The 23851-nt window shown below is 42.0% G+C and overlaps 1 protein-coding gene across 2 annotated transcripts in view; it reads right to left on the reverse strand.

The window, feature by feature from the left end:
- The window catches only part of PFKFB4 (6-phosphofructo-2-kinase/fructose-2,6-biphosphatase 4), a 113586-nt gene that overhangs the window by 48336 nt on the left and 41399 nt on the right, over positions 1-23851 (reverse strand). Inside the window, exon 1 of one of the 2 annotated variants that reach the window (XM_061618040.1) lies at positions 7903-7988. The exons of the other annotated variant lie outside the window; for it this stretch is intronic. The gene's annotated coding sequence lies outside the window, so the exon portion shown is untranslated. Of the gene's footprint in view, positions 1-7902; positions 7989-23851 lie in introns of those variants that run through there. 2 annotated transcript variants of the gene reach the window in all.

Here is a 23851-nt window from a genome sequence, read left to right on the forward strand (position 1 = left end):
TAAAGAGTCAAACACTTGCCCATCTACTGCAAATAAGCCAGAATATCAGCTGGTAGTTCTCAGTTCCTGTGTACTCAGGGTTTATAAAAATGAGTTCCTGGAAACAAGTGGGAGGAAAAAAAAGATACCAGAATTGTGCAATTATCAAATGGGAGCTATACTTTCTCACTGGGAAACTTTCGTGTTTCCTTTCATGTGTCAAAAGCTGGATGTGCTACTTCAAAAGGCATGAAAAACCAGTTCTCACTGAAGATCCAAATGCAGAATGCTCTAAAGACGAACACCTTTATATTAGTCTCTCACGCACACTTCCTCACATCATTTTCAAACTTCAGCTGGAAAATAGGGAATTTAAACAAAAGTTGACTGTAACAGTTAAACAGTGAGTTTCCTGTTCTGGTCCTGAATGATGAGGCAAGACAGCAGTGACTATGGTCAGTACATTAACGACATCTCTGCTGGTTTAGTCTGAAAGTCTATCAGCCATTCAAGTAGCGCTCCCATACACAGTATGCCTTTGGTCTGCTGAAGCAAACCTTTCCAGAGGCACCAGAACTGGCATATGCCAAACCACAACTTCAGTTCATAATGGAGGCAAATGCCTCCAACATAGCTACAGGAGCTGTTTTGTCTCAGTGGGCAGCACACACAATTCCTCCCACATGCTTGTGCTTATTTCTCTCAAAAATTGACTCCCCCGAAGAAAATTATACACTTTAGGAGAAGGAACAGTTGGAGATCTTTCCACATGTATGGTACTTGTCAGTCTAACAGATCTCAGACTTTTCATGGGTCCATCTGGATTTCACTGGGTGAAATAACATGTCCCAGAAACTCTGCAGCGGTCAGATCAAATGCACAGTTTTCTAACTTGGCACATAGGTGATGTTCTCGGAGCCATATTAAGCATGTTCTACATGTTGCTAATATGTTTCATAATATAGTCGGATGTCATCCAGATAAACTGGTCTGGTCTCTCAGCTGTTAGAACTGCAGCATGAGACTCTGTATCTTGGTCGCTGCTTGACTCCAGGGTCACAATAGTGAACCTCCATTAGGTGGAAACACCCATAAAAACACAGCAGCCGTTAGATAAGAAGAAAGTGGTTTTTGGTGGAAACTGAAAGCATTCACTACTACATGGAGCACATGTGATGGTTTATTTTCATTTTCAAAAACCCAGATGCACAGTGGAGGTATGATGAATCAGAAACTTGGGCTGCATTCAGACAGCAGTTTATTCTGTTTTCCTGACGTTTCCTTAACTGATAATTTCTGCATTTCATTTGATCTTTCACATGACGTAAAAGCCACTTCTGGAAAACGAGTGGAATGTAGAGGAAGCTTAGCATTCATTGCTGTATTAATTGTTTCCAGAAAAAAAATCTGTTTGCAGTCTCATTAACCCAGAAAATTGTGGGAGTAAAGTGATGACATTTGGGGTGGTATACCAGCACACAGTTCTTTCTCACCATTATTATGGGGAAACAGAATTGGGCATGTGCAGAAAGGGTGGGCGGAATAGCAACATGTCCAATGACATTCATTGTAGTATCACACCACACCCACTGGGCATACTGACATGGCAGTACATTGGTCAAAAAGCCACAGTATCGTAAGCCCACCAGTACTGCAGTGTGAAAGGAATGTTGGAAATCAGGGCAGAAGTGCTGCTATTATAATAAGTAAGACTAACATAATAAACCCCGGTCCTTTATTCCATTTTCATGACATTTCCTTACCTGTTAATTTTTGCATTTTATGTGAACTTTCAAACAATGCAAAAGCCACTTCTGGGAATCTAGCAGAATCAAGTGGAAGTTTTGCATTTATTCCTGTGTTAATTGCTTCCAGAAAAATTCCTTTTGCAGCCCTGTTAGCCTGGAAAATCACAGGAGTTTGGAGTTTTGTTCTTCCAACAGTTTTCTGTGGATCAGGCTACTGCTGCTCACATAATAAAATTTGGGATCCCTACTCGTGTCTCCTGGGTGTCAAGGGCCAGCTAAAGATTACCCCCACAGTGAGTGGCTCAGGGGTTACGTGCCCTGCCATCTGTGCAGCCGTGGGCAAGCTGCATAGTCCCAAGGAGCCCAATTGCCCCCCAGCTGGCAGTTGCAGACAAGGAAGGGGCTGGGTTGTGCAGCTGTGGCAAGCTGAGCAGGCCCTAGCCAGCTGGGGAGGACTAGCCTCAGAGGGACTCAGGAGGCAATGGTAAACCCCCTCTGAATACCGCTTACCATGAAATGCCTACTCATAGGGTCGCCATAAGTCGGGATCGACTTGAAGGCAGTCCATTTCCATTTTTTTTTCATTCTGGCATACAGAAGTGTCCATGCACATAAAGGGCAGCATGTCCGATGCCATCCACTGTTGCTGTGTCACGCTTCACCCATTAATGTGAATAAAATTTACTGTGACAGTTCCATAACACAACAGATATTGCAGTGTGAAAAAAACATTAGAAATCAGGATAGAAATGCTAGCATTATAATGAAAAATAATGCAATAAACCCCACATCAGAATGCAGCCTAAGTCAGCACCTGCTTATTTGGGTTTCTATGTATGTCTTGGGAGGGGGAGTGATTTCCACTCAGCTCAGGCTATTTTCATACTTGGTGAAAACTGTGGCACAGAAGAATAAAAGCAACTAAATCTCTGTAACTCCTTAAAGCAACCTTCCCCAACCTGGTGCTGTGAAGATGTTTTGGACTACATCAACCCCAACTGGGGCTGATAGAATTTGTACTTAAAACATCTGGAGGGCACCAGCTTGAGGAAGACTGCCTTAAAGACCAACAGCCTTATAGTGGCAAGTCTATGTCATGAGTAAGGGTGCACATATGTGCACACACAGGGACTGGGCAGGAACTGTGAAAAGATAACAAAAACTTTCTAGATGCAGAAGCACAATATTCTCCTTGCTGAACTTCAGGCACATAACAACTTTCTTATTCTAGCAGACATTTAAAGGTAGCATTCAGGTTTCTGTTTGGCTTGATGATGCTTTTTGTTTTGGCCTCTGTATAGTTTATTTTTATGTACACCACTTAGAAATGCTAAGAATTAAGCGGTGTATTTACTCAAGTATGCCTTAAAAAATAAATATAAATAAAATAAACGCATTTATCCATCAGTAAGAAGAATAGAGTAAAAAGGTATGTGAATAATGGTGAGTTCTCACTTCGTCTGGCAAAAAAGGTGATTGCTACCTGCTGTCCTCATCTTGCTCACATCTTTTTTCCAACACATTCCAGAGCATTTAATTGGAAAGCATTACAAGTCCTATTGATGAGAATACATGACTTTGGACCACACATTTTGGGTGGTAAAGTTTGTGCTTGTTTCTGACTCTTCTGCATGGCGCAGAAGTGAGCTCTCACCTGAAGTCATACTGAGCTTCAGAGGCATCCAGTAGAATTTCAGTGGCAACCTCTGAGCTGGGTAGGGATTCAGGGGCTGTCCTTGACTTCATACCGACCTTCGGAAGCACTTAAAAAGCAATTAGACCGTTGTGCTTTCTGGTCACTTCCAGGGTGATAAAAGTTTCATAACTATTTTACTTTTAAGCAAATGCTACTCGATGCAGGCTTTATAACCAAATATGAAATTGTTGTCTGGGAAACTACCTTTAGCACACCCTAACAGTAAGAGATCAGGAAATCATCTAGAATAGTATACAGCCACTCTTGTGGCTGCATTATATTTAGGATTTACTAATTGTTCTACTACAGTACTGTCCAGCTAATCTGCTTAAGTGTAAAGGTGTTTCACCATTGCAAGTATGTTAAGACTACAGGCGAAAGACAACAATTGTGCAAATAAATAAGATGCCTAAATAAGTTTACATAAAAATTAGTTTAAAATCTTGTCTATGGAAAAGAACCAAAACACACTCTTCTCAGTAGTATGCCTGGGATAACTTGAAGTTGTAATTACAACCTTTAACCATCTTGGTTTTTAACATATTTAGGGCTATTCAAACCATTCATGCTCCTAGTAATGTTATGAGCTTTGGAGGCCTGGTTCAGATATAATAATCTTAGTCTAATAAACTTGGTTTATTGGACTGAGAACAAGCATTGTCCCCCACATGCTCCTTGCTCTTGCATACCATAATGCAAAAATGTAAATGTACTGCCTTCAAGTCGATTCCAACTTATGGCGACCCTATGAAAAGGGTTTTCATGAGGCTGAGAGTCAGCGACTGGCCCAAGGTCACCCAGTGAGCTTCATGGCTATGTGGGGATTTGAACCCTGTTCTTCCAGGTCATAGTCCAACACCTTAACCCAGCCTTTCCCAACTAGTGGGCCACCAGGTGTTGTTGGACCACAACTCCCATCAGCCTCAGCCAGCATTTCCAATGGTCAGGAAAGATGGGAATTGTGGTCCAACAACATCTGGTGGCCCACTGGTTGGGAAACGCTGCCTTAACCACTACACTACACTGGCTCTCACCATAATGCAAGACCATGTCTAAATATTACATTCACCTCATGATTTGTTGTGTCATCACATGATGTCTTTGCTCATTTGCAATGTGTATCACATGCAGGTGGCCTGGTGATTCACCTGCTTTCTATTCTCAGAATCCCATGATAGTGTAACATGCTATTCTAATTATGTGGCAAGTACAAAGTTTACATGCAATTATGTGGGATGTGACTGAAGAGGAAGTGATTTGTCTGCCAGAGCAGTTTGTGTTGTGGCCAGAGTGACCAATCATGTAAATCTCTTTATATGGATGTCTATCAAAATGCTGGCACAAAGGAAGTAGTCATTGGTGTGCCTAAGCAGAGCAACTATATTAGATCAGGAGAGACGTTATAGAAACAGTAGGCAAAACTTTTGATATTGCCTATGGCTGAAAGGTTTCAGTATATATATATTATAATATATATAGATAAGACAGTTTAGAAAGCAACAAACAGAACTTCACTCAAGCTTGCTCTGGATCCCTATAAGGATTCCGTTAATCACCTAATATATATATATATATATATATATATATATATATATATATATATACGTAATTGTGATTAACCAAACAGAGGTTTTTATTATATTAACAAAACATTTCAGCTTCCGCCGTCATCTGCTGCCAACATACAAATGCTGTTACCAAGGTGGCAGTTATAGAGCTTTGAGGATGGAATGCTCAGAGGGGCTTCATTTGCAGAAGCTAAGCAGTGCTGGTACTGTCCTCCAGGTTCAGGCCATGTGGTGCCAATGTGTCCAGAGAGTAAATCCAAAAGTTCTCCCTTTTGGTCAATGCTGCTGGATCTGCTGGCATCTCTATCGCTGTAATGGAAAAGTCCAACAGGCTGTGACCCTCGATGTTAAAATGCTTTGCAACTGGTTGCTCCACTTCTTTTGTCAAAATTGCTGACTTGTGGTTCCTGAAGCACGTGTGTAGGTCAGTTGTGGTCTTTCCTACGTATTCCTGGTCTTCTGCACTCGATGATGTAAACTATATTGCAGGACCTGCAGGTGATGTTCTGTTTGATGAAATATGTCCTGCCTGTCCTAGTGCTTGTAAAAGTGGCTGTCTCCCTGAGGTACACACAGGTGATACAGCGTTTGGAGTGACAAGGATGAGACCCTGGATTGGTGATAGATGGCTTAAGCACAGCTCTCACCAACAGTCTGCGCAAATTAGGAGGTTGGCGAAATGCTATAACAGGAGGCCTGCTGATGGCTCTGGTAAGATGTTCAGAGTTTGCCAGCAATGGGTAGCTCTCCTTGATTGCTCAGTGATAGTTAGGAGATGCTGGATGGAAATCTACCACAAATGGAATCCATTGCTCTCTGCTCTTTGACACCTCAGTATGATGGAGGAGGTTTTCTCTGGACAGAATGGAGGCTCAGTGGATGTTGCAATTCATAATATGTGGAGAATATCCTCTTTGAAGAAGGTGTTCTTTAAGTTCACTGATCCTTCTCTGGTATTTATCTTCAGTGTTGCAAATAAGTTTGATTCTCAGAGCTAAGCTATACACAATGTTCTTCTTTATATGCCTAGGATGGCAGGATTTCCAGTTTAAATAGGTGTGGACATCAGTGGGTTTGCTGTAGAGATCAGTGGCTATTTTCTTGTTTTCAATGGTAAGAAGGACATCCAGAAAAGAAATGTGTGGATTGTCATTTGTACTATTAAATGTAAACTTAATAGAGGGATGGATAGAGTTGATGTAATTTTTAAATTGTTCCAAACTCTCTTCACCATTCGTCCAGACCATAAAGATGTCATCAATGTATCGCCACCATATAAGTGGTTTGTTGATGGCCTTTTTGAGGATCTCCTGTTCCAGTTTACCCATAAAGAGATTTGCATAGGATGGAGCCATGCGAGTCCCCATAGCTGTGCCTTGTAGTTGCAGGTAGTGTTCTCCATTGAATGTAAAGTTGTTACAAGTCAGGACTAGCGTAGCTAAAGTTGTGAGAACCTCTGTTGGAGGATTGTTCATATCTCTGGTGTTAAGGAACTCATTTAAAGCCTGAATCCCATCATTATGTGGTATATTGGTGTAAAGAGATGTGACATCTAAAGTAGCTAATATAGTATTGTTGCGGAATTGATACTGCTTGTTTAAAGACTCAATTTTAAGCAAGAAGTCCTTGGTGTCTTTGATATACGATGGGAGGTTCTGCACCAAGTTTTGTAAATTTAAGTCAATGTACAGAGAAATCCTTTCAGTAGCTGTGTTGTTACCTGAGACAATTGGGCGACCAGGATTATTGGCTTTGTGGATTTTAGGCAGCATGTAAAACCTCCCAGGAGTGGGATTTGGATTAACAAGGAGATCAGCAGTTTCCTCTTTAAGAAGTTTCCTACTTGTAAGGTTTTGTATAGATGTAATGATACAAGTATTGAGATCTGTGGTGATGTCTTTCTCAAGAAATTTATATGTTGTTTCATCCTTTAGTTGTCTTTGACCTTCTGCTATATAGTCTGTAGTGTTAAGTACCACAACAGCACCACCCTTATCTGCAGGCTTGATGACAATATCCCTTCTCATCTGAAGGTTCCACAGGGCTATTCTTTCTTAACTCTATAACTGCCACCTTGGTAACAGCATTTGTATGTTGGCAGCTGATGAAGGCGGAAGCTGAAACGTTTTGTTAATATAATAAAAACCTCTGTTTGGTTAATCACAATTACGTTTATTATAATATATATATATACACACACACACATACAAAATAAGAATCATCTAGAGCAAACACCAGATACGACAACATTACACCTCACTTTCTACTCTAGCACCTAACAACATGGCAAGAATAATGTTTAAACCTGCTCCAAAACTTCCAGGGATCGTTAAACCACAGTTCCTTTTATATCCAACCCAGCAAACTGTTATAATCTCTAACTACAAACCTAGATATAAAACCAGCTCAGATCCCATTTTATCCTCAAGCATATGATTTTGACACTGAAAATATTTGTATGAAGTGAACTAACAATATCTCGTTTTAAATATTATTGTACAATCCAGGAGATGAAGATGCATGCAACACATCTCAAATCAATGCACTGTCATTATGAACTCATGAGAGTTCATCTGCTTCAAATTTACTACAGGATTCAAGTCAGGTATATACGTGGCAGACTAAAACCCTAACTCAAAACAGATAACCTTCTAAGATAAAGATGTTTTCATTGTCAGATACTAATGTTGAATAACAACAATTATCAAAGGGAGAAAAGCACAATTCACATAACATCTCAACTCCTTTTGTCAAAAATCAAGTTTTCTTACAATACTGGTCTGTGCAATTTGATCACATTATGATTATGATCATCATCATCATCATCCATCCTTCAGACAGAGGTCCCGGGTCAGGTTACAACAATTTTAAAACACATAATTAAAACAGTTAAAAACAACACAGTACTTACTTTTGCTTTGTGAATATCCATTAGCATTGTGTACCAACCACAAGATTTGGTCCAGAGCCCAATTTGGCAATTTGGAAAACAGCTCACATCAGTTTAAGGCGCTCTGTAGGCTTTTGACAAGTGGATGAACTTTTCAGACGTAGTTGTCCTTGCAGAGTGGATAAAACTTGCCAAATTACAGACAAATAGGTCCAGGGGCTTCTGTGCTGGGCACCTTCAAGGTTCAATTTTTATATGGCAGAATAGGATGAAATTTGCCAGCAAGATCACCCGTTCTGAGGACATGAATCTTGCTAAACTTCAGAGGGATAGCTGCAGTGGTTTTCCTGCATGAGTAACCATTAAAGTTTTAAGAGGAGTGAAAAAGGAATCACTTAACCATAATGTTTTGTAGTCAATTGGTATGACAATTGCAGACAAAGTAGATGCGCCCCTGGGCAAGAAACCTGCCAAATTGCAGACAAATGGGTCCAGGTTGCTTTTGTGCTAGTACCTTTAAAGTTCATTTGGGGGGAGAACTAAAAGGGATTTGGTTTCTAGGTAAAACAATTCCAGCTGATTACAAGCTTGACCTGTCACCATGGAACTGTCCCTCATCCTTTCTAAATGTTGGTGTTTGCTCCAACTTCCCCCTTCACCACATGCTGCCCTTATGCTTTATATGGTAACATTACTTTCTGCTTTAGCAGATGTTTGTTCGCAGGATTTTTTTTACGGCCAGATCACAGAGATGCCACAAAGTGCTTCAGGGGTTGCTGCTTTGTACCACCTCATACTGATCCCACTTCACCCAAAACCCCTCCAGGGCAGCCCACTTTGGCATGGGATTCCTTCAAATCTAATGCACACCTCAGCCACAGAACACTTACTTATTTACTTATAACTTACTTATATTTTGACTAGAATAAATCCATCTACTACTGGTGAGTTTTCAAATTAGCAATACTGATTATTCGTTTGTTTTATTGTACTGCTACAAAGAAACTCAGTTTTTCAGTTTCTACACATTGATTGGCCGTGGGGAGGTAAAAATATTGGTTACAATGCTAGCTAGCATTTTGCTGATTTGCTACCAACATTTTATTGGTAGTTTTTTGTAGTGAATTGTAATCGCTGAAGTTTTGAACCTATTTGTAATTCCTTTTCAGACCCATTAGGATTTAAAAGCTTCACATAATGATTTTCTGGCAAGAGCTTAATTCTTTCTGTATGGAAGTATCCCAAATAAAGGCTAATGCCAAAATGTAAGCCTGATCAGCATCACATTGGAAACAGGGTTCCTTACTATCCTTCAATAGTGTTTAGGGAGTGCATATTTTGCATTCTTCATAGATCTGACTCAGACTCTAAGATCTGGTTTAAATCTGAACTCAGCCCCAACTCTTTCCTTTAGTTCAATTTCCTTTCTCAAAGCTGATGCAAACACAAACGTATAGTGTCACAGAAAAGGACACTGGGACCCAGAGTGTTGAACAAGAACATGGGAGACCTGGGTTCAAATCTGCATTTAGCATGAAGCTGGGGCCAGTCATCACATCTCAGCCTACCATACCTCATAGGGTTATTGTGCATCTTGAGCTCCTTGGAGGAAAGGTGGGGTATAAATGTAATAACAAATAAAAAGACATTACAAAGCAAATTTTAATAATACCTCTGTCTTTGCAGTTTGTACATAATTATTTTTATTATTATTAATAACTCCATCTAGGAAGTATTGGTATTTTCAATACAGGTATTTCAATACACCCACACACCCCAAAAAGCCTACTTGCTACTAAAGCAAGCAATACAAAACTATGTAAATCTGGTTTTATAGAGATTACATTCATTCCTACTTTCTTAACACAAACACAAAATCTAACACTTCTCTTTTGACTGTACTTAAAATAACTCATGAACAAAAACATTTTGCCCATCTAGAAACAAAATTATAGCCCTGATGAAAACACATTATAACAAGACTGCTGAAAATCTGGTTCATTTTTAAATACAGATATATTCGCTGACAATAAGCAGGCAATCACATGATGTGGATGAGGACTCACAACCATATGTTTCTCCACAAAGCTAACAAAACAACATTTTAAAAGAAATATTATTTCAACACATCAAATATTAAATACCTAATACCCTATTCACACATTAAAAAATAAATCAACCTTAATATCAAATCTCTCTGTGTGTGTGCATGTGCATGGACACACACACACACACAACCCTGCTGGATCAGGCCAATGGCCCATCAAGTCCAGCATTCTGTTCTCACAATGGCCAACCAGATGCCTGTGGGAAGCCCACAAACAGAGTGCAACAGGATTCTACCCACTTATAATTCTCAATAACTGGTATTCAGAGGCATACTGCCTCCGACAGTGAAGGTAGATATAAAAAATCCATACTCATGGTCAATAATAATAAATACAGTTCTGACAGTATACTTTTATCATATGGAGAAACTGTTGTATTCATTAATATCCATATTATATCTATTTTTCATATATTCAATCAATAGGAATAATTTACTTCTATAAAAATTCCATCTTTTGTCTACCATTTCAGTCAAACCAACAAATCAATTAAATTGATTCCATATAGCAAAAACAAAAAGTGCATTTACTTGATTTGCTATAATTAAATACTAAAGACATGCAATATCACACTTCTTCAAAAACCCAAGTATCACCAGTAGATGGCACTTCTGCTGCGTAGTCAGATAGCAAACATTGTTCATGCATATGAAGATATAACAAGACAGCAGGCCAGTTATAGGGCAATTTACTTTCCTTTTATTAAACTGAATGCAGGAAATTTTGGAAAAACTTTGTCTTGCTTGTCTACCTGTGAAAATTCTCCTCAACAGGAGAATTTTGTTAAAATATCATTTTTTGCTCCAGAGCAGAAGTGCAACTCATTACCATCTCACCTAGCAGGAAACAAATTTTTTGGAAGACAGAAAAAGCCACCCGTCAGTCCCTCTATCTCACAAGCTGAAGTCTTTTGGAAGTTTTATGCTCTAACTTTCATTCATTTATTCCAAGCAATAAAAATAGGAAGGGGCAGCAATGTTAGAGCTCGTAATTCTCATGCATGTAATCTTATATGATGAATCTCAATTCAGTATTTTGTACCATACTAAGATTTCAGCTTGATGGCACTTTGCACACAAACTGTAACTAAGAAAAAAATATCAACTAAGAAATCACTACTCCTAACCCTCCAGAAATGCTTTTTGAGGATACTAGCAGCTGCAAGGGGAGGATAGGACAGGAAAGCCCCATAGTGCAATTGGCCTTTTATTTGCATAACTCTGGATCCAACCCCCTATATTTACCTCTGTACTTAAAGCTTTAATATCCTTCAAACCCACAGTATTGAACACTTAGCATATTGTATGACCATTCTATTCTAGCCAACCCACTCCCGTACATTATTTTTCCAATAGTCTAACTCATGGAGGTTCTACTGTGTAATGTATATTTCAGTGTTGCAGTATAACCTAGAGTTAATTGGGAAAGAAAATTTCTGAGGTTGTCTGTCAAGATATGCTGTAGAAACCTGTTAAGGTTCTCTGTCCTGAACACTGCTGTGCTAGTGCAGTCCCTTATCTCAATTTGGCTCCTCCAGAACAAGATAAATCGCTAGTGTCATTTAATTAGATAGGTTCAATAGTCCTTAATCAGAAATATAAGTTCCAGATGTTAGATGCTATAGTACTGTTTGAACATCTGTGTGCAAGATACATCTCCCAATACAAAAGATTCTGTAACAAAAAGCAGCTGATTATCCAAAGAAAGGTATTGCTTCATAATTGTCTGCTGATTGATACTCTTAGTAGCTGTGTTGGCCCATAAGAAAAATTCCAAAATCCATATTACAGCAATACCTTTATTTGGCCAACCAAAATGTCACAAAATAGCATGCAACCTTTTGAGTTCTCCTGAGCTCATTATAGGGCTACATGATATAAAAAAGGGATATTTTTTTAAACAAAATTGACAGTTATGAAGCCATGAGCCTGCATTTTGTAAAAGTCTTAACATGTTATGTAGGAGGAGATAGCAGACATTCAAACAAGGCTTTAATAGGTGCTGTGCAGGTTTCAGATTGATTTAAGAACTTTTGGGAAGGAGAAACACACAATGACTAATTCCTGGGAATTCAGAAAAGCTTGCACACTATTTTGTGCCATTTTGGTTCATCTAATAAAGGTATCTTGCACATAAGGGTTCAGATGGCCTGCCCTCAGAGACTGATGGCATCTGATGTGTTCCTGAATGCTCTGGGGGATTTTCCAGCGGAAAAAGCTGATGATCTTGTCAAGGCCCTGGTGTCATTCTGGAATGGCAAGATGAAAAGGGCTGTTGACACGATCGCTCCCAAGCGTCCTCTCTGTCATGGCCCCGTCAGAGGACTCATCAGACAAGGATGACTTGGGAGTAACAGCAGCAGACCCAGAAGCAGCAGACCCAGAAGGAAAAATGGAGGAAACTCCTGAGAACCCAGCTCCTTCTCCCCCTCAGCTGCAGAGCACCCCAGACACAGCTGAAGCCCTTCAGCCAGACGCAGACAGTGAACAGGATACTCCCCCCTCATGGGCAGAACGTAGACAACAGAAGGTCAGGGCTACTGTGTCTTATGTGTTTCTCACAGAAAGAGATACATGAGAGGAAGAGCAAAACCTGAAGCAAACGGGTTAAACAGAGCAGAAGTTGTTGCCAGGCTGCCCAAGGCCAGCAGCTGGTTGACAAGGGCAACCGTCTCGATAAAGAGCTGAGCGCACGGCCAGTTCGGGTGTGGGGAATTTTGTATGGAGAGAGAACTGTATTTCATAGAACTTAATGTCAAGTAAAAGACTCTTAAAGAATACTTTGCCTGGTCTGGAGCATTTCTAACCGATCTGCATTGGCACCGCTTTATGGATCACACACACACACACGCACACCAACAGAGGGTTATGGGCCCAGGATTCGGTCCATAAAGAGGTTCTGGTGCTGGTCCGATCCATAGCTGAAGAGAGAAATGAAGCAGCAAAAGAAAAGCAAAGTAAGAGAAGAGTGATTGCAACATGGCAATAAACCTGTCAACCGGGATGCCGCTGGAAAGATTGAGTGCGGTTAATTATGCCAGCTGGAAGTGGCGCATGAAAGCAGTTCTAGTCAAAGAGGATTTATTCGATGTTGTGGAAAGTGCCCCACCGGCAGCTCCGGCAGCAGCGTGGTCGAAAAGAGATGAGAAAGCGAAAGCGTTCATAACATTAGGGCTGTCTGATTCACAACTGCTACACGTAGGAAATGAGCCGACTGCACATCACATGTGGGAAAAGTTGAAGGCAGCTCATGTGCAGCAAACAGCAGGGAGCTGGCTGTGTTTAGCGAGGAGATTATATCAAATGCGTTTCACAGAGGAAGGAACTATGGGTGAGCATCTTGCTGAATTTCGTCGTTTGTTTGCCGAGTTACAGGACCGAGGGGTGAATCATAGCAACCTCCAAATGGTTTATATCATGTTATCTTCCTTTGATGAGAAATGGGATAATATTGTCACAGCTATGGAAACTTTACCTGATGGAACATTAACCTTGGACTTTGTTGAACAAAAGTTGCAGCAGGAATGGAATAGAAGACAGGAAAGTAAAAGGACTGAGTCTAAAGACACTGTAACATCAAAACAGAATTATTCAAAGGAAAGATTTGGACTAAAAACGTGCTATTTTTGTGGATCTCAAGGGCATATCCAGAGAAACTGTATAGTCAAAAGAAGAAACAGAGACTATGGGTGGAAGAATCCAAGCGTAAACTTTGTAACTAAGGAGAAGAGTAAAACAATTAACTCTAAATGGCTCTTGGACAGTGGAGCGTCAAATTGCCTAATTACCGACGCGAGTCTGTTTCACACATCAAAGCCAGTTCAGGAATCTATTTGTTTAGCTGATGGATCGACGCGTCACGTGATTGCCTGAGGAACTTTAAGGTTGAGTAAAAAGACTATTCTTACAGATGTTCTCTTAGTGCCAAAATTACAATGTAATGTGCTTTCAGTGAAGAAATTAACAGACATAGGTTATAAAGTGCTGTTTGACAAAGATAAATGTATAGTGCAGAAAGGAAAAAAAATATGCATGCAAGGGGTTTTACAGGATTCAATGTTCATGATTCAAAGTGAGCACACTGATCCGACGTGTGCTTGGTTAAAAGTAAATCAGCAGGTACATGAAAACTGCATCCATGAATGGCATAGAAAACTAGGTCATGCAAATTTTGAAAAGATTAAAAACACTCCAATGCATAGTAGAGACTTAAAATTAAAGGGTTGTGATCATGAATATGATTGTGATGCATGCTACAAAGCCAAAATGACAGTGGCACCCATAAATAAGAAAGCAGTAAGCACAACCACTGAGCCATATCAGCTTGTTCATATTGATTTGTCAGGTCCTATGCAATGTTCTAAAGGAGGAGCCAAATTCTTCATGGTTTTGGTGGATGATCTTACTAAATTTAGTCACGTGTACTTATTAAACAGAAAAAGTGAAGCAGAGGACAAATTACGTAAGTTCATAAAGAGAATAGAGACACAACATGGGGTTACAATTAAAAATATTAGATCAGACCAAGGAGGCGAGTTCACAAGCCATGCATTAAAGGAGTATCTTGAAAAGAAGGGAATAGCCCAGAATTTAACGGCCCCCTTCTCTCCGTTTTCCAACAGGACAGCAGAGAGGAAAAACAGGTCTTTGCAAGAATCCATGAGAGCCATGTTGGAAGACGCTGAATTGAACAACACATATTGGGGTGAATGTATACTTTATGCTGTGTACATACAGAATCGCCTAGTGCATAGGATGATAGGGATGTCTTCTTACGAAAAGCTGACAGGGAGAAAACCCAGACTGACACACATTGAACGTTTTGGTGCAAAATGTTGGGTTCATGTCCCTAAACAGAAAAGACGTGGGAAAATAGCTCCAAGATCTCAGGAAGGCCGTGTTTTGAGGTTTCAGAATGCATACTATAGAATCTGGGTTCCTGAGTTGCAACAAGTAGTGCTCAGTCGCAGTATCAAAGTAGTAGATCAAACATGGAAACCTAGTCAAACTGTTGATCTGGAAGATGCACACAAACACCTCACAGCAGATGCACCACAAGTGTCTTTAAGAGACGCTTTAACAGATTTAGTTCGGGGTGGCAAGCGTAACGAATTAGAAGTGAGGACATGGTACTACAGGATACAGAAGTGCCAGGAACAAGTGCTGGCACAAGTGCAGGAACAATAAAAGATGAAAGTGAAAACAAAGAGACTGACTCTGAAAGGTTGCGACGCTCTGAAAGAGAAAATAAGGGACAACCACCACAAAGGTTTACATTTGGTGTAATGCAATACAATGGCAATAAAATAAAGGATTGTGCCACAGAATGGGAAAAAGAAGGGCCTATAGATGCTGAAACAATGAATTTAATGTGGAAAAGTTGTGTTGAAGAATATAATGTAAATGAGTCTGAGAAAAATGTAACAAAATAAAATCAACAAGAAAATGTATATGTAAAGAAAACATGAAAAAGGAACTGTAGAAAACAACTGAAAAACAAATTGTAAAATGCAAACTGAAATGTATTTTGTACTATAATTGTAAAATAACTGTAAAGGGGATTTCTGTGAGTAACAGGTCGGGGCTGTTGGGCTACTGTGACTTATGTGTTTCTCACAGAAACAGATACATGAGAGGAAGAGCAAAACCTGAAGCAAACGGGTTAAACAGAGCAGAAGTTGTTGCCAGGCTGCCCAAGGCCAGCAGCTGGTTGACAAGGGCAACCGTCTCGATAAAGAGCTGAGCGCACGGCCAGTTCGGGTGTGGGGGATTTTGTATGGAGAGAGAACTGTGTTTCATAGAACTTAATGTCAAGTAAAAGACTCTTAAAGAATACTTTGCCTGGTCTGGAGCATTTCTAACCGATCTGCATTGGCACCACTTTATGGATCACACACACACACGCTACACGCACAACAACAATTATGGAATGGCAAGATGAAAAGGGCTGTTGACACGATCGCTCCCAAGCGTCCTCTCTGTCATGGCCCCGTCAGAGGACTCATCAGACGAAGATGACTCGGGAGTAACAGCAGCAGACCCAGAAGCAGCAGACCCAGAAGGAAAAATGGAGGAAACTCCTGAGAACCCAGCTCCTTCTCCCCCTCAGCTGCAGAGCACCCCAGACACAGCTGAAGCCCTTCAGCCAGACGCAGACAGTGAACAGGATACTCCCCCCTCATGGGCAGAACGTAGACAACAGAAGGTCAGGCAGAAGAGGGGCAGGCCTGTCCACTTAAGGCCAAAACGCTGATGGCTCACACCTGCTGACAAACCTGCTCCTTAAAAGTCAAACCTTGGCTTCAGCTTGTTGCTGACTACAACGTCAGGCGTGACCACTGTGTGTCTTCCTATCCCCTGAACCTTGACTTGGACTGATCTCTCGGCAAACTAGACCCGGACCTTCACTGACGTCTCTTCTGGATTTCTGGCTTGGCACGTAAGCTTTGAACGGCCTCTACTCTTATCTTGCTTCCTCCTTGCTAGCCTGGCAGATTTATAGCCAAGCTGCCGGCTGAGGCCTTACGGCCTGGCACTTACCAAGGAATCTCCAGCCCTGCCTGCACCCCCACCGACACTGCTGTCTCAGTGAAGAGCTGACACTCTCTGTCGTTGTGAAGTCCAAGTGGTTCCTTGATGTTCTGTGAATCTTCAAGCTATGAAGCAAGCCAGACAAAGGCTAGAGTGCAAGTGGTGGAAGTCTCGCTCAAAAGCCAATGGAACACTGGTTAGCGCACACAATCGTGCCTAACATGTGGCAGTGCAAACTGCAAAGACGTCTCAATTCACAGCTTGCATGACATCTCCAGTAGTCGGCCAGCAGAGTTAGTTTGAATGGTTTGGAAGTTACTGACTCCGGCTGTGAGGGAGGGACCTCTGCAGCATTCAAGGACCCGCTGTGACCTATTGACTACACTTTCAGGATAAAGTCACTCGGCTTCAAAGTGCCTTAACTTTGATGCTGCTGCAGTTTCCGATAAAGTACCTAATGCGAGAGCGAGTGATGTGTTGTGGGATCAGTTTCTGCTTATGCAGTCACCTGATGTGAACAAGGTGCTGGTGGCTACACGTCCAACCAAGTGCCCTCTTGACCCCTGTCCTGCCTGGCTTATTAAATCTAGCAGAAGGAGTTTGACTGGTTGGATCCAGAGTGTGGTGAATGCTTCATTCCATGAGGGAGTGGTCCCTGTGGCCTTGGAAGAGGCAGTGGTCAGGCCACTCCTCAAGAAACTGGCCCTGGACCCCTTCGATTGGAATAACTATTGACCAGTCACAAATACCCCTTATTGGGGAAGGTGGCAGAGAGGGTAGTGGTGGGGCAACTGCAGGCATTCTTGGACGACACGGATTATCTAGATCCGTTCCAATCTGGGTTCAGGCCTGGCCTTGGGACTGAATTAGCTTTGGTTGCCTGGATGGATGACCTCTATAGAGAGCAGACAGGGGGAGTGCAACTTTGCTCTTGCTTCTCAGTCTCTCTGCAGGTTTCGATACCATTGACCACAGTATCCTCTTGGATCAGCTCAGTGGAATGGGAATTTGGGGCACCATGCTACAGTAGTTCCAGTCCTATGTATAAGAGCAAGTCCTGAGGCTAGCATTGGGTACCCTTTCTGCCCCTGGCAGTTGTGTTGTGAGGTGCCATAGGGCACCATTTTATCCTCAATGCTATTTAATATCTATATGAAGCTGCTGGGAGGGGTCATTAGGAGTTTTGGGGCAAGGTGATAACACTCGGCTCTATTTCTCCATAACATCTGAATCAGGAGAGGCTGTGCAGGCTCTGGTCTGCAGGCATAAGAGGAATGAGTTCTAGTAACTGCCTTTCCAACACTCCAGTCAAAAGATTGCTGTCCTATGTTCCACATTTGGTTCTTACCTATTCAGGCTACTTGAGTGTCTCCAGTACTAAAGATTCCTCAGTTCTTTCTGACCTTCTGGTCTGCTAACCCTCCAAGATCCTTTGCCCCTCTCTCATTTGTTCCTGGTGGTCTTCATCCTCAATTAGGCCAGCTCTAATGTAATGCAGGGTGAAGCAACCTGCTTCAAGAAGCATCATAAACTGGGATGGGTGGTAGTGGAACAGATGAAAACAGGAATGCAAGAGTTTTTAAAGTCAGAGATCGTGTGAGGCAGCAAAAGTGCTTCCAAACCCAATAATCTCAGTCTCATGAACTAAGGCAAATAATAGTGACAAGAGACAAAGTTACAGGCTTTATTGATAAACCACTCATCCACTCAAGAGTTCTTAAAGAACTCAAACATTAAATTGCTGATCTTCTAACAAAAATATGTAACTTGTCCCTAAGATTGGCTGGAAAGTGGCCAATGTAACCCCCAAGAGGGATCAAGGAGGGGATCTGGGAAATTACAGGCCAGTTAGCTTCACATTTGTTATGGGAAAATTGGTAGAAAGCCTTAATAAAGACAAACATTCCAAGTATATAAAAGAACAAGTCTTGCTGAAGAAGAATGAGCATGGCTTCTGCAAAGGGTAAGTCCTGTAAAACTAATCTTACAGTTCTTTGAGAGAGTTAATACACTGTGGGTAGGGGTGTTTTAGTAGGGCAGGGAAGGGGAACCTGTGGCCCTCCAGATGTTGCTGGACTCCAACTCCAATATTCCTGACCACAAGTCATGCTGGCTAGGGCTGGTTAGCAACACCTGGAGGACAACAGGCTCCCATTCTTGTGGTAGAGAATCATAACCAGCAGGCAATAGCACTTGTGTCCTATTTATGGGGTTCCTATACATATCTAATGAGCCACTATGAGAACAACATGCTGGACTAGATGGGTCTTCAATCCAGCAGGGCTATTCACTTATATATTGATTTGATTTCTATACCACCCTTCCTTCCTTCCATCCAAGCCAGAGCCCAGGATGGTATACAACATAATTTGCCGCCCTCGGCTCCTACTGGGAGAAAGGGCGGGATATAAATGTAATAAATAAAATAAAATAATTAAATCATTATAAATGTTTCACAATAACAATAAAAATTACAACTTAAAAGTACAGTACATTTACAACTGTTGGGTTCCTACAACACATACGTTCCAAAGGTAAAGAAATAGCTCTTTAACTGGTGCCACAAGGCCAATTGAGGGGGGCAATTGTATTCCCCCAGAGACGAAGTTCCAAAGTCTGGGTGTCACCACTGAAATAGCCCTGTCTCATATAATCACACCATGGGCTGCCCCTGGTAGCAGCATCACAAACAGGGCCTCTCCAGCTGATCTCAGTGAATGGTTAGGAGATACTGGAGTAGGCAATCTGTCAAATACTTGTGTTCCAAACCGTTTAGGGCTTTGTAAATTAGGACCAACACCTTAATTTGAGCATGGTAGCTCACAGGAAGCCAGTGTAGTGCTTTAAGGGTAGCTGAACTATGATCTCATATGTTCTCTGTCCTTGTCCTCCAGCAAACTTTAAAAGCAGTTCACTGAGGCCCTGGACTGCATCTTCTTACAGTTCCACAACACTGGGTTATCCCACTGTCTAATCCAGGGGTGGCTAACCTTTGGCTACAGATGGCTGTATCTGGCCCATCAAGCCACGGGAAGTGAGCTGCTAGCCCTGCAGGCACAGCTTTATCACCTGATCTGATCAGAGGGAAAGCTGTGATCCTATATGTCTGGTGAGTGTGTTATGTGTGCTGAGTGTGTATGTGTGGTCTGAATGTGTACAGTGTGTGTTGTACATGCACATGCATACAAGAGCCGTGCCCACTGCTGGCATGTGACCCTCAGGGATGGCTAATCATCAGCACAACCATTTGACCAAAAACTGTTAAGCACCCCTGGTCTAACCACTAGAAACTGCAACACTATTAAAAGAAAATAGTAGTGCCAGCAATGCTGAAAGAAGGCAGGGAGAACCAACTATAAAGAACTGGAATGAAAACATTAAGGGGGCATGACTGCAGTGATATAATATGAAGCATGTCCTGGAGGGCTTTGCTGTTGGGCTATTCAAAAAGGTAGAGAGTGCCGTGTTGGGAATACATGTCGGAAACCCAGGTTCAACTTCCTTATCAGCTATAAAGTTCACTTGATGGTCTTGGGAGAAGTCACTGCTATATTCAGACTAACCTAACTTACAGTGCTCTTGTGAGGATAAAATCAACTGAGTTGAGAGAATTTATGGTTATATATTCTCATAAGGGCCTGAACTTAGCCTACAGACCGTCAGCTGAAGACTATAAGATCAATGTTTTGTAGTGGAGCAGACAGGAGAGTAGAACAGAATAGTTTCTGAATTTTACCCATCTACAAATCCCATTAGATTCACTTAACTCTGCCAAAATCCCAGGCACTGTAAAAGGTTTGCCACATACTGCATATGTTTATTTATTTATTTATTAAACTTATATACCGCCCGACTAGCAACAGCTCTCTGGGCGGTGAACATCAAAAAATACAATAAAATTACACAATCTAATAGAACAAAGTATATAAAAACTGTACAATCTAAAATCAGATACAACAGTTTAAAATTAAGTCGACTTAAATTAAAATGCCTCAGAGAAGAGGAAGGTTTTAACTTGGCGCCGAAAAGATGATAATGTCGGCGCCAAGCGCACCTCCTCGGGGAGACTATTCCATAGTTCGGGGGCCACCACTGAGAAGGCCCTAGATCTTGTCACCACTCTCCGAGCCTCCCTATGGGTCGGGACCCGGAGGAGGGCCTTCATAGTAGACCGTAGTGTACGGGCCGGTGCATATCGGGAGAGGTGTTCCGACAGGTATCGTGGTCCCGCGCCGTATAAGGCTTTATAGGTTAGTACCAACACTTTGAATCTGGCCCGGAAGCATATTGGAAGCCAGTGCAGGTGAGCCAGAACAGGTGTTATATGCTCCGACCGCTTGGTTCTTGTTAGCAGTCTGGCCACCGCATTTTGCACTAGCTGTAGCTTCCGAACCATCTCAAAGGTAGCCCTACGTAAAGCACGTTGAGTAGTTTACTCAAAGTGATGTTTTAAATATGCATCACAACATAGAATAAACAGCACTTTATATTCTACAATTAAAAACAAAGACTGTGAGGTCTAGTTACCTTGCTAAGCTATTATGCTTGTTGTTTTGTCCAGTTCACTGTAAGCTTTGTTTCAAAGTCAATCAAGAGATATATCCCTGCATTGTCAACTAGACTCTGCCCAGGCTTTAGAATGAAGTCAGAATCCCTGTTGTCTTCAGTCCTCAAGACTTGCTGATGTGATTGTGTACAGTGATGAGACTAGGAAGCCAAACACTCATTTTATTTCCCAAACAAGTGGCAGGCAAGTTAGTCTTCTCCTTTTTAAAATTCAAATGATTACAAAATTATTTCATCTGTTTATTATAGGCATGACTCCCCTTTCCAGATAAGAACATTCCCCAAATGTCAGAACCGTAACTCAATAAGATACTTATTTCTTTTTTAAAGGGAACTCTATAAAGCTGAGTGAGTATGCATTTATGTGTGTACACAATTTTCAAACAGAAGGCAAGGCAGATCATGCTAAAGTCAACAAAGTAATCTAGTCATGTTAGGTCCAAACCCAACACGCGAGTCGCCCTGTCAACCCCAACTCGCTTACACCCGAGAAAAGTGCAGAGCTGAGTGCAAATGAAGATCAAATAAAGACAAGACAATTCCTTTGCAAAGGGGACCCAATACTCACAAGTCAAGACAGGTCAGCATGGGAACCTCGTTTATTGATGTCTTAGGGTTTATATAGTCTCACCCCGAAGTTTACAATATCGGGCTCACGTCATAAAATACAAAAGAAGCAATTGCTAGATATTATAACCTCAAGGCATATGTAAGGAGGTAAAGGGGTACGGGGGGAAGGACAAAGTGGAAACATTGAGACTATCTTTCAGACTCTATGTCTGCATACTTCGCATGTCCTTGAGATAAGCACTATGCAGCAAACAGACAAAGGCAACTATGGAGGGGAGGCCCAGCTGCAACCGGGCGCACCATAAAATGGAGACAGACATGAAATTACTATGCTTGCATATCAAAGGTTTTACAAGTCAAGGTTTGTGGGGCAGCGGAACAACTTTTTAACATTTCTATGTGAGGCACATTTGTAACAATAAGCAAGGTTATAGGCATAGATGTGATACAAGAAATACATAATAGTGAAGTTTCCAGCTTAAACCGGCTTTTATTATTCGAGCCACTGGAATGTAGGTAAGGGTCAGGTCACCAGGAAATAAACCAAATAAATCAATACTGCCTCCCCTGTGCCTCTTTTGTTACGACGGCGCAGAGTTGGCAGGGTGGGGGAAACCCGGAGCCCTGGCACCACCCTCCCTAAAGTACAGGTCCAAGAGCCCGATGTTGGTAGTTTCCTTATCGCTGAGTGTCCACAAAGCCACCAAAGTCCAACTGGGGTTTGGTGATCCACTAAGTCCGTGAGGAAAGGCACTAAGTGATGGTCTGCAAAAGTCAACCGCAGCAAATGCTGCCAGATGGATAACCATGTTAGGCCCACTGCTCTGTATGTCCCATTTAAAAATGTCCAATTACCCGGGCTTGTAGAGAAAATTAAGCCATCACACATCATTCCTCCCGTCGGCTGGCTTCCACTGCCTACACAGACTGACCTGGCAATGGGCCCGCTTAAGACCAGCCCCCCTTCCAATTCCTGTGAGCTGGAATGTGAAGCAAAAGAAAGATACTCCTTTAACGGCAGAGGGGCCCCTGTCAAGGGGACTCCAGCCTGACCATGTGGGGGTGTATGAGCACAGACATAACAAGTGCCTTTCTTAGGGGCTGTCTCTTCCATCAAGGCAACAAATGTGTTTCCATCCCACCCATCACCTATTTTTGTGTTCCTTTGCCTGAATTCACCTATTGTTTTTACTTAATGTGTGGCCTGTTTTACCTGACTTTGTGCGGGTTTCTGTGCCCTCAGCTTATCATTCAGCCATGCATAACAGGATGGTATACCTATGCCCACACAAAACTTCTCTTTTTCTGTTGTCTGGATCTGAAAAGTAAGCATGTTATACTCCGACCTTATAGTATTTACATCCAAATTAGAGGGACAACCATAGTTAGGCATGGGGTGATATTGTCTGCACCGAAGTGCGAGTCTGATGGGCCATTCAATTTCTATGCGGATACAATGAACTGTCCAGCTGCCTGTGTAGTTGTGTTGTAATATAACAGCCGCCTTGTGACATAAATGTCCCGCAATTTCAGCCTTCGCTATTCCCTCCTTTATTTGGTCCACATCATACAGAAAAGGGTCCGGGCAGTCCTGTGTTTTGGGTATTGTTCGTCCGAAATCTTTCAGGTAATAATAGTCATTGTCACTGCATATTTTCACATTTGGGGGGCAACAAAGGGACCAGGCATGGTGGATCAAGACGCCTCCGGCCCACAAACAGACAAACATCCTCCATTCTTGTCGGGTCATCTCAGCGTTGGTGTGGTACTATCGTTTACTCAATGTCTGCGTCCTGAAAGGGAAGTTGAGCCGCTTGCCACTGGCTGGTTTCTTCGTTCCTCTGCAAGCGTATTTTGGGGACCCGGGGAGGTGGAGCCACTGCCACTACCGCAGGCTTCACGTGGGAATGATGTATCCACGACTTTTGCCCTTCCAGGAAGACGGCTGCTTGTGCAGATAAAAGGACTTGGTGTGGTCCCGTGTATCGTGGCTGCAGAGAATCGCCCCTCACGAATTTCTTTGCCCAAACAAAGTCCCCTGGGCGGTATGGATGCACTTGGTCCTCAAGGGGCACCATCTTGGTAAATCCAGCAGTTTTCCACAACTCGCGAATTCTATTCTGCAGAGAAAGATACTGGGATACAGTTATGTGATCCCCCCCCAATCGTGAAACATCCACATTTGGCAAGCTCCCC

This window comes from Rhineura floridana, chromosome 3 (assembly GCF_030035675.1).
Source record: "Rhineura floridana isolate rRhiFlo1 chromosome 3, rRhiFlo1.hap2, whole genome shotgun sequence".
In the NCBI taxonomy this organism is placed as follows: Eukaryota; Metazoa; Chordata; class Lepidosauria; order Squamata; family Rhineuridae; genus Rhineura; species Rhineura floridana.